The following is a 12,553-nucleotide window of genomic DNA, read 5'->3' on the forward strand; positions in this document are numbered from 1 at the left end:
ACTCACGATGAACTTTTGGTAATTACTTCTATACTATCCCTAGATCAACATTTTTAGTAGCATTTGGCACATGCAAGCCCATTGCTAATTTCCTTCATGAATTTTTCGCAGTGTTGATAAGTGACTAATACTGCAACTCCAGTTTCATGCTAGCTGATTTATTTATTTTTCTATATTATGGATATAAAATTGCTTTGAGCTTCTCTACAGGTTGTAAGGAGGTGGTATTAAGCATTTCCCTTCAACACCCCCCAACCCTTTAAATGCTAAATTAATTAATTCCCTGTCATCAGAAATAGTGGACGGTATCCCAAATATTCTTAAATTTATATTTTAAGCAGGTAAAGTAACTTTTGCAATTCTGCCTTTTGTATAAACAGTTCCTAGTTCCCAGGCTGGAAAGGATTCAGCCATGGGTGCCTTCGAGATGAATCACCAGCTTCTGGCCTCCAAACAGAGCTCTTGCTACTCCTGTTGACTTCTCCAGGGACAGTAAGCACACCACTATTTCCACCTGCCACCCCACACAATCCTGTCCCACCAGGATCTTTACCCCAGCCTGCCCCTACCTACCAACCACCTCTGTTTGCCCGGACCAGCTGCTGCAGGTTTTGAGGACAGAGCATGCTCAATGACCAAGGTGGAGACTGTGAGTAAAAATATGAACTTGGTCAGATATCTGGAGATATGTGAAGTGATTTACCTATTAATAAGGTAATAGAGGTTGAACACTCTAGCATACATTGATCCATGCCTAACAGCTCACATAAATTCACATTTACATCCCTGAGTTCCATTCTTTTGAAAACTGACATCTGGTAGTACCTGCCACTTAGGAGCAGTTTTCCCTTTCAATTTGAAAAGCTTTATAACTTAAAGCAAGTGTAGATTTTATGAAAAGAATGAATAAGCGAATTCCCATATTTCCGGGGTTGATTTTTTGCATGGTTTTATTTATTTTAATCACCGATGAACATTATGATAGTTTATTGATTAACTAGTCAAATCTACTTGTGATCTCAATATACAAGAACAACATACAAATACAAGTGGTTCAAGTGGTTCATACATTTAGGGTGTGGGGTGTGGAGCAGTGTGATAGGTTAAAAAAAGACAAAGGATACTTAACAATATACTTTAAAATGATAAAGCAGCATAATGAATAAGCTACATGAATAATAACACAGGGATGAGTGTAGAATGGTAACCATAGAAATACCTTGCCCACACATCTAGGTTTTCAAAGCTGTCACTAATAGCAATGAACATTCATTTACTAAGAATGTCTGGGCTAATGTCCATTTCTGAATGGAGAACTGAGAGAGAATGCTGAGTCTGGAAGAACACAGAATTGCTTATGAAAGGGAGCAGAAGAAAACATATTCTAGATGTCAGGGGCATGAAGCAGTTAAGAAAGAGATGGAGACACTAATAGATAAGATACTGGGCACAAAAATCACAAGCTACGGAGGAGCATGGACTGACAGTTCTGAAACCTGTTGAGGGAGAATAGTTAGTGACTGATCTAGCAGGCTCCATTCCATAGGCCTGACATTCCAAAACAGTAGCAGCTAATCCACATGAAATGTAATCCCTGCTTAATACACAGTCTATTCTCAAGCGCTATCCTCAACATTTGACGTAGGAAGCTATAAATTATATATATTAAGAATCATATATGTATGCAAGATTTATGGATGTCTCCAAGATAATTAACTCCAGAAATTGGAGTTCAGTACAGTACAAGGGTATCAATGATAAGATATGCTATCTTCCAGAAGGAATGTCTGCAAGGTCATTTGACAGGTAGCACTGCTAATTTCCAGAACACTCAAAAATAATTAATTTCTTAATTATACCTTCTGGCAAAATTCATGATCATTTGTTATACTTCAAGTTTTTTATCTGACCCAGAACTATTTATACATATATTATTATGTCTGTATATTTAATATAAACTTCTGTGTTTCAAATATATTGTTAGACTTTCATAGGATAATAAAATTTAGCATTTAGAATTTAGCTTTTATTTCAAACTACTCCTTTAAGATTGAAGAAAAAGGCTACTGAAAATGTTCTGCTACCTTGGAGCTGAACTATTACTCATAAATTAGACTGACTGGAACTCTACGAGCTTACCAGTTCAACAATTATTTCTAGGCACTCTTCAGACATTTATATTATTATGTGTTTTTGGATACTAAAAAATTAAGTTAAATTGTAGAAATCCATGCCAACTAGTGAGTACACGTTAGTCTCTACTTAATCATCACTCTTTCTGTTACTGTGAAGGAAATCTGTTGGAAATAGATTTAATAAAATCCAACTCTGTTTCAAAAATAAAATGAATGAATGGAAGAAGAGAAGAAGTTAAAACATTCTGGTGATACATCTTTCAATATACTTTACCACTGAATAAGGATTCAATTAGAAGCAGCTTGCTGTACAAAGGGGTTTAATGATTAGAAACTTTTAAGTTTTTTTCCTGTTACTTGATCTCATCTAGAAAGAGAAAGCAAAGTTCAAGCAATTAAAATTTAAAAATCTCAATCACTAGCCAAACATTATCAATATCTCACTGAAACATTCTAGATCACTTGCTCAGAGTTTTAAGGTGGTTTTGGGAATTAAAGATAAGCTGAATCCCATTCCTCCTAGCCCTATCAAATATGTTACAGATTATTCAGTGTCTGAGTTACTCTTCCAGTTTCTGGGACAGGATACCCTGGCCCACACAACTTGATGGGAAAGGGATTATTATAGGTCACAGTTCCAGGTTACAGTCCTTCATGGCAGGGAGGGAAGACAGCAGGAGCCGGAAACAGTTGGTCACGTTCTGTCCACCTCTGGAAGATAATAAGAAATGCACGCATGGGCCTCAGCTGCCCCGCTACTTTTCTTTGAGTTTGGGATTCAGGATACCAAACATTTGGAGAGGGTATCCTTCCACTTCTGTCTACACAATCTAGAAAATATCTCACAAGTATGGCCAGAGGCCCATATCCCAGATGATTCTAGATTAAACCTAACCACCATGCTCAAATAAGAATATTTAGAAAAAAGAACAATTTTAATTACCTTTATATCCTGTTAAATGAAAACTATAGATTATTGTCCTTTCTAAAGTTTTTTTTTCAGAATACTTTTTTTTCTATTTAAAACTACAAACTTAAAATCACACCACCGTCCTTCATTTTGGAGTGATCTCAATTCTATGTTCTATTTTAGACTGCATTACTTATTTGAAACTTAAATAAGAGATTGTAGGTGTAGCCTCTGCATGTCCTAGTCTAATTCTATTTTATTCTAATTAGATGGTTTGATATGCCTAAAGTGTCTTTTTCTTTTTTCCTTTATTCTTAAATGTGTTGCAAAATTTACATGCTACTCATGAACTTATTAAAGCAGCAGCTAACAGAAAAAGTGAAAGTTCTTTTGAACAGTGCTGTGTCAAAAATACAAAATAGTAAATAAAGCAAGAATTGTTTGAATAACGATATACAACAATACATAGAGGAAATAAGAATAAATAAGTCACTTAAGATATGAAGCAATAATACTGAGGGTAAATATTATCAAAACGTTTAGTTTTATTAACTATCAGAGGATTGGGATTTATGAATATAAATTTTTAAATAGAGTTATTTTTATTATCTCTCTCTCTCTCTTTCTCTCTCTCTCTCTCTCTCTCTCTCTCTCTCTCTCTCTCTCTCTCTCTCTCTGTGTAGGCTAGAGGCTGATATCCAGTGTTTTCCTCTATAACCTTAGCTTATCTTCTGTAAAGATTTATTTGTTTTTATTTTATCTGGTGAGTATTTGCTTAGATGGATGGATGTGTCACACAAGTGTGCTAGGTTGCCACAGAGGCCAGAGGACTCTTTCAGATATTCTGCAGTTGGAATTACAGAGGGTTGTAATCCTCCACGTGAGTGCTAGGAAACAAATCCAGGTCTCTTACCTGCCGAGCCATCTATCTTTCCATCCAATAAATCTTTTTTTTTTTTTTTTTTCTCTCATGGTTTATTTTTTTTTATATTTAAAAATTTCCATCTCCTTCCCTCCTCCTCCCCCCTCCCTCCCCTCCTTCTCCCCTTTCTCTCCCCTCCTTCTCCCCCTTCCCTCCCCTCCCCTCCACCCATACCTCCCCTCCCTCCCTCTCAAGGCCAAGGAGCCATCAGGGTTCCCCACTCTATGCTAAGACCAAGGTCCTCCCAACTCCCCCCAGGTCCAGGAAGGTGATCGACCAAGCTGAGAAGGCTCCCACAGAGCCCGTCCATGAAGAACAATCAGAGCCCAGAGCCATTGTCCTTTGCTTCTCAGTCAGCCCCCGCTGTTGGCCACACTCAGAGAGACGGGTTTGGTCGCATGATCCATCAGTCCCATTCCAACTGGAGTTGGTGATCTCCCATTAGTTCTGTCCCACCGTCTCCATGAGTGAACGCACCCCTCTCGTTCCTGACTTTCTCCCTCATGTTCTCGCTCCTTCTGCTCCTCATCAGGACCTTGGGAGCTCAGTCCAGTGCTCCAATGTGGGGCTCAGTCACCTTCCCCATCTGTCGCCAGCTGGAGGTTCCCTCACGGTCCTGACTTTCTTTCTCATGTTCTCTCTCCTTCTGCTCCTCATCAGGACCTTGGGAGCTCAGTCCGGTGCTCCAAGGTGGGGCTCTGTCATTTTCTTCATCTATCGTCAGGTGGAGGTTCTATGGTGATATGCAAGAAATTCATCAGTATGGCTATAGGAACTGGCCTTTTCAGGCTCCCTCTCCTCAGCTGCCCAAGGAACTAACTGGGGGCGTCTCCCTGGAAACCTGGGAACCCCTCTAGGGTCAAGTCTCTTGACAACCCTCAGGTAGCTCCTTAAATTCAGATATATGCTTCCCTGCTCTCATATCCACCCTTCCTATATCCCAAGCACCCCATTCCTCCGAGCTCCCCCCGCTCTCCCCTTCACACTTTTCTCTCCCCATCTTCCCTTGGCCCAGTCTTGCCCAACCCTCAAGTTCCCAATTTTGCCTGGCGATCGTGTCTACTTCCAATATCCAGGAGGATTACTATATCTTTTTTGGGAGTTCACCTTCTTATTATCTTCTCAAGGATCCCAAACTTATACGCTCGATGTCCTATAATCATGGCTAGAAACCGAATATGAGTGAGTACATCCCATGTTCATCTTTATGGGTCTGGGTTACCTCACTCAGAATAGTGTTTTCTATTTCCATCCATTTGCCTGCAAAATTCAAGATGTCATTGTTTTTACCGCTGAGTAGTATTCTAGCATGTATATATTCCACAGTTTCTTCATCCATTCTTCCACTGAAGGGCATCTAGGCTGTCTCCAGGATCTGGCTATTACAAATAATGCTGCTATGAACATAGATGAGCATATGCTTTTGTTGTATGATTGGGCATCTCTTGGGTAGATTCCCAATAGTGGAATTGCTGGGTCCTGGGGTAGGATGATCCCGAATTTCCTGAGAAACCGCCACACTGCTTTCCAAAGTGGTTGCACAAGTTTGCATTCCCACCAGCAATGGATGAGTGTGCCCCTTACCCCACAACCTCTCCAGCAAAGGTTATTATTGGTGTTTTGGATTTTAGCCAATCTGACAGGTGTGATGCACAAAACTCAAGTCCAAATGGATTAAAGACCTCAATATTAATTTGAACACATTGAGATTGATAGAGGAGAAAGTGGGAAGTACTCTACAACAAATGGGCACAGGGAACCGTTTCCTATGCATAACCCCAGCTGCACAGACTTTAAGGGCAACATTGAATAAATGGGACCTCCTGAAGTTGAGCAGCTTCTGTAAAGCAAAGGACATTGTCACTAAGACACAAAGGCAGCCTACTGACTGGGAAAAGATCTTCACCAACCCTGCAACTGACAAAGGTCTGATCTCTAAAATATATAAGGAACTCAAGAGACTAGACGGTAAAATGCCAATTAACCCAATTAAAAAATGGGGCGATGAACTGAACAGAGAATTCTCAACAGAAGAAGTTCGAATGGCCAAAAGACACTTAAGGTCATGCTCAACCTCACTAGCTATCAGGGAAATGCAAATCAAAACAACTTTGAGATATCATCCAATAAATCTTATCTTTGAGATAGTCTCTCACTGAACTCTGTCCTCATTGACTTGCCTAGATTCACCAGACTACAAGGCCCCGGCATCTTCCTGTCTCTTCCTTAGCAGGTCTAGGATTAAGGGTGTATGCCTATGTGCCTGGTTATTTCAATATGAATTCTAAAGATCCATATCAGGTCCTGTGTTTTCATGGCAAACAAAGCCCTTTCCCACAGAATCAACTCCCCAAGCTTAATTCTCTTATTGATTGATTGATTGATTGATTGTGCTATTACCACCAGGAGCAATACAAATACTAGGATACTGACTACTAACACAAAACAGTATCAGATGCTGGTTACCCAGTAACTGATAAATGATTTGGTCTCTCATCAGCATCCAATTCTTCAAATGAGATTGTGAAGTAGTCTGTGATTTTTTTCACATGATTCATTAAAAAAAATAACAAGTTATTTATTGACTTTATTAGCTCTTTCCTATTACCTAATATTTTTACAATTTATGGACCAATGCTCTTGTCTCTGCCACAGTTACCCTCTGCCTTGTCCTCACATTCATCTTAGTCCACCCAGTAGTAAAACAACAAGTTTCATTCCTAAATTATCTTTGATGGGTGACTAAAACGACGTCTTATTAGCCTGCATGTCCTCCACAGAGGAATAATCAACAGGGGACACAAGGACCATGAAGACAGAGAAAACTAAACTTTCCAGTGTGTGACTTGCATGGAAAGCCACACCTAGTCACACAAACCAAAATAGATGACTAAGACCGTTAGTTACTCCATAAATATGAACGAACGACGCATGTGTAATTTAAGCCAGGTGTATTTCAAGGCATCTTGGCATGAATGTGATCATTAGGGCATGGTATGTGGCTGTCAATATGTGTCGTTTATTAAAGCAGAATTCATCAGCATTGACACCCTGTGTGCTCAATAAACCAGCAGATGGTGTGTGACAATTTCTTCAAGGTGACATCGAAAACATCCCAAGGAATCCCTTCTTGTTTCTTTCAGCAAGAAAATCTCAGAACATATTTTCAAAATAAAAAAATAGCAAAACATTTGAGGAAATTTTGAATGCAGGGATGTGTGAATGGGAAGGGCTGCCTAAATCTGCCTAGATGATCTCTATGTGAAATGTGCTGAAATTTAAAGAACACAGCTCACTTTAGCAGAGAGAAATTATAATGCAGAGGGGAAACACAGTAGATCATTGTATTTGGGCCTGGCATGTTTCCCACCAAAGCAGAAGTTGAATGAAATCAGTGGAATTTGAAGATGAACTGAAAATGGATTTTAATTATTTTCTTATTTTTCAGTGGAGGTCAGGATAGCATACACACAGGAATTGCATCATCTGCAGTCTTGACTGAGAAGAAAGACTAGGATATTGACATTTCTTACTTTTTTTTCTTTAAGAGCCATTAGAACTCACCAGACAAAGCCTAAGAGTTATGAATGGAATACATCTCCTGCACAAATCTGTATAGCAAGGGAATCAGTTCATATAGTTATTCCAATATAAATGATTAGCAATTTCAATTAATAAGGTATACTTTTAATTAAGGGCAAAGTCTGCATTATATAAAACTGGAAAAAGTGCTAACATATTAAACATTGAAATGTCTCTGATTTTCCCAATGCTTTTGAGTCAATAGTATCATAGTTGAGTCATAAGCAATAGCTTTGTGGGAAATTTTCCAGTTCCTAACTAATTTTTTTAAAACTAGTTGGAGAGATGGCAGGAAGTTTCTTTTCAGCTGATGGAACATTTTCTGTGCCCTTCTGCAAATAGTCCAGAGCCTTACTTGGAATGTTTATGAAACCCCTTCGAAGGACCTTTTTGCTTTTGCAAAGGCTTCATCCACTTACTGTCAAGAGGAGGGCATTTTACCACCAAATGGAGCATTTTTTTTTCATGAATTACCGTATAAATCACCATGGCAGGTGATTCCCCACGCACTGATTTCTAAGTGCCGCCATGTTCAGATCAGAGTCCACTCTTCTAAAAGATTGTCCTTCATTATTTCTTCTTTATAACACAGGGGGATATGATCAGATGCTAGGGAATGCTGACACTGATCTGTGGGACCATGCAGAGGGCTTATGGTTCGGCTTTTTGAAAACGATTATTATTAAGTGTATTGTCTCTGATTTGAGCTCAGTCTCTAACATTTACATGTCTTACATGGCACATTTTCAAATCTGGAATTAGTAACGCGTAACTTGAAAAATGGTTGGTGGTTTTTACTACTAATCTGCAAACTAGAATTGCAAGCATAGTGTTTGTCTACCAAACTATCTGGAAATATGCTTTTGTGCAGTAAAGAAAAAAATAAATGAGACATTAAGTAAGAATTTTTTAAAAGTTAAGATGGCAAGGAATGGGAAGGAGGTGCCACCTGCCTGACTTTATGATGGCAGAAAATGTTCTAAGTATGGCATAAGGGGTGGGTGTGATTAGAGGTGACTTCTGTGAGATTTCTCTAATTATTGTGATTTTAATAATGGCTCCTGGAAAATTTGAAGCCTTGTCAGTCTCTCAGAGAGAGGAAGACCTCCTCTTAACATGAACTGTCTAATTCTATCCTTTAACCAACCTTACAAGAGAAAATGTCATCACAATAATCACGCTACTGAGGCTGATACATACCACGACATCTTCACAAAGATGCTTACAGCCCCGTGGAGCTGGTGGGAGCTGAGTACCGGAGGAAGGATCACTACTGGGGCTGTTGCTTTCTTCTTCTCCTCCTCAAGCTCCTGCTAGAACAAAGGAAAAGGAAGAAGAAGGGTCTTCTGTTTTTGTAATTTTGATAGTATCCTATATGCAGTTGATAACTTAAACGAAAGTCCCCAGTGTCTTTGGAAAAACAGTATAAATCTATTTATCGCTTTGATTAAAGTAAACCCTCTGAATTGGATGTAAAGAAAAATGCAGCTTCTGTGTATGTGGAAAAGATAAATTCTGCCAGGCATCATCAACAAGCAGAGCCAAGGACACATACTTTTGGGACTCCTCGCCTCTAGCACAAACTACCAGCCTCAGGCTGGAGGAGACAGGACAACGTTTGGGTGCAAGGCAGTGTAGGGAGGACTCAAGACAGCAAAAAACTTACTGAAGACAGTTTGCATTTTATTATTCTTACACACCAGCCAATGTAAAATACTACTGGTAGAAAAAGTTTGGTTTTGGTTGTTTTTTTGGTTTTGTTTTTGTTTTTCTGGTTTATATTGTAAACAGTTTCTGTGGCTAATTAGTATGCTTTTAGTTATATATATGCACAAACCTCAAATTGATGTTTTTTTAATTACTCACTTTCAGTGACTATTGCATACTATACAGAAGTTACTCTGGAAGGTTTTGGCTAGAATCATGGCTACACACACACACACACACACACACACACACACGCTGTGCACACACAGGGATGGGGGTGGGGAGGGAGCAAGCATCTCATTCCCTTTGAGTTTGCTTTGGTGCGGTCTGTCTCTTGGCTAGTGACACACTCGTCCCTTATTTATACAGTAGATCAAGATGCAGAATGCCAGCCCACTGCAGAGATACAGCAGCGCGTGGTTCACCTTATGTCTAGCATACAGTGGTGTGTGACTACTTTGCGGTTTTACTAGCAGTGGAAAAATAGAGAACACAGATGTGATGCATATTTCTTTGATAAGGGCCTACTTTAGTTTTCATGGAAAACTTTCCTAAGTCTGAGTAAGGATTTTTAAATTTTAAAGTTATTTTTTCAACTAAATTTTTAACTAGAGAATAAATTAAGAAAGCAGAAAGGGTAGCACCATGACCCATTACAGGTCTCCTTTGTTTACAAAATATATTAAGGTACAAATAAATGTGTTAATTTATTGTCTCTTTTCCTTTTGCTATTATATTTATATGTTTCTGTAATTGTCATGGTCATATGAAGTGCAATGAGACAAATAAATTCCCATCTCTGCCTTTCTTTACTGGAGATGTTCTTGAGCACAGGAAACTTTTCTGTAAAAACAAACAAACCCCAGCTCTAGGGGAGGGAGCAGCTCCATGGCTAAGACACCAGCGTTGCCAGCAAACTTGACTTTAGAGACCCAGCACCAGTGTAATCACAGCAGTGTTGGGGGGGTGGCTGAGGGAGAGGCAGGAGGATGGCTGGGATGGCTGCCAGCATAGCTGAGCAATCCAGCAAGCTCCAGATTCAGTGAGCGACTTCATTGCAACAGATTAAGGCAGGTCTTCCTGGGGCCTCGGAATGGGCAGACAACGAGCATACAAATGAATCACACACATACACATGTGCGCGCACACACACAAACACACACACACACGCACACACACACACACACACACACACACACACACACACATCAAAACACAGAAACAACCATACCACTCCTCTGAAATTTTACAGATCAGGAAAGAACTCTGTAAAAAACCAAAAGGCTAGATTCTCAGATTTCCTGACAGCTGGGACCCTATTTTACCTCTTGCGTCTACTTCCTTGGTAAATATAGCTAGTTATACAACACGGTCTTTCCTTTCTGGAGCTTATGATATCATCAGAAATGGTAAATGTGTGCCAGGACTTAGGAAAAATGAAGTGCTGTTGTCTGAGTTCTGAAGAAAAGCTCTGGCAAGTGTCAGGACGGTGGGAATTGGGAGGGGTGCAGAGAGAGTAGGGGGTGTGTTGGAACTGTTGTCATCACAGCCTCTGTCATAGATGACGATTTCAGGTGCCTACGTACATCACAAAGATCTTACACGGAAGGGAAAGGCTTAGTGGGAGGTGTGAGGAATGCATTGGGCTGAAGGCATTGAGGAGTAGCTTATTCGTCGCTCCTGAGCAGCCGTAAGGGACTATGAACTTCCTGTGTCTGTCAATTTCAGTAAGCAATACTGGATTCTCTTTTGAGCAATATCTTGAAAACACTTTGGAAATAACTGAAACACATTTTTCCTTTCATTCACATCTTTTTCTCTAGATGTGCTGGGAATGGAACCCAGGGCATTTCACATCTTAGGCAAACACTGTTACACTGATCAGTAGCCTGGCTTAATAATCCTTATATGAAAATGTAAAAGCCATCCACATATGTTTTCTGGTACAAATATGGGACATAAATCCATGCAAAGGCCTCAAATCTAACATTTGAGATGAATTTGAAACATAATTGCCATAGGAGGCCATAAACACACTCTCTCCCATCACCACAAATTATGGGTGGAGTTTCCTGCTTTTGGGGAAATCCCAGAGGTCAGCATGCCCCACATGTCATGGTTAAACCTCACAAAGGAAAAACCACCTCTGTGTTCATGGCATTCCCCTGCCAGCTAAGTATGCTTTTAAGTGGGCTAACTGATCCTAATGTTCTCTGTATAAAAAGCATACAGCTTCACTTTCCCTTCAAGCCGGTTCTACACAAGGAGGTCAGAGATGTCCAGGAGAAATGCAATTCCCAAGCTGTTCACACTGAAAGCTCTCGGATGATTCCAGCCTAAAAAGAGTACAAGCAAGCACTAGGCGTGAGCAAGCCTGTATGGTGATGTAGTGACATAGTGTTCACACTTCTTGCTCACATCCATCTTGAGACCTGGGACAGGATATGATTGTCAGCCTTCAGTAACAACGCATTTCAAGTTCAAATTTGTGTAGGTAATTCTTTAACTGTGTTTCTACATGCATGTGTGTGTTTTCTGTAATGATTTCTATTATAAAGAGAGGTTTCCTTGATGAGGAGTGAGAACCACACCTATCTGTGGGTAGAAGAACCAATATTTTGAATGTAGCTTAGGGTTATTCTGGTTTAGTAAAGTGGCTGTTGTAGGTTTTTCTGCAAGATCCATGACTACACTAGCCCTGGGTAGCTGGTGAGGTTTCTGGTTCAGGTTATGTTTTCCCTCTTCTTAAGCAGTTAAAAGGGGAGGAGGGTCAGAAAAATCAGCATGACTTAAAAGTTAAAATAGATCAGACTATTAACTACCCATAAGTTCCTATAATATACATAAGTTAGTATATACTTATACAGCTCAAGTAAAATTTCCCCGTGTGAGCTGACATTGCTTCTTCCAAGAGCCAAAAACATCTAGTAAACCCCCAAACTAGGGGTGTCAATGCATGCTTTTGAGTGTTGCTTGGTCAGAGCTCTTCAAGAGACTCAGAAAGCATGGAGTCTATTGTTATTGCCCTGTGTTGCCCTCCAGAGGTAGACATGAGTCCCTATTGCTGAAGACTTCATGCACTTCAGACCCAGGACACAGTTGCCCTCTGAGCTAGCAACTGACTTTAAAGCCTCTTACCCAGAGGTAGCTTTCTGAAGGAGAGAAGCAACCAATAATCATACAATATACAATGCTTATGAACCACAATGATGAGCATGGAATGATAACCCTAAGTGTGATTTTTATGCAGTCCAGCCACTCTTCAGGTTATACATGGAAAACAAGTTTTTATATGTG

General features: G+C 39.9%; 1 non-coding gene across 1 annotated transcript; it reads right to left on the minus strand.

Moving 5' to 3' along the window:
- Positions 1 to 11,274: 11,274 nt before the first annotated feature.
- LOC119825855 lies at positions 11,275 to 11,436 on the minus strand. Its single transcript, XR_005287317.1, has one exon. It is a non-coding gene; the product is annotated as a U1 spliceosomal RNA (small nuclear RNA).
- Between the last annotated feature and the right edge of the window lie 1,117 nt (positions 11,437 to 12,553).

Source organism: Arvicola amphibius, chromosome 10, assembly GCF_903992535.2.
Source record: "Arvicola amphibius chromosome 10, mArvAmp1.2, whole genome shotgun sequence".
NCBI lineage: Eukaryota > Metazoa > Chordata > Mammalia > Rodentia > Cricetidae > Arvicola > Arvicola amphibius.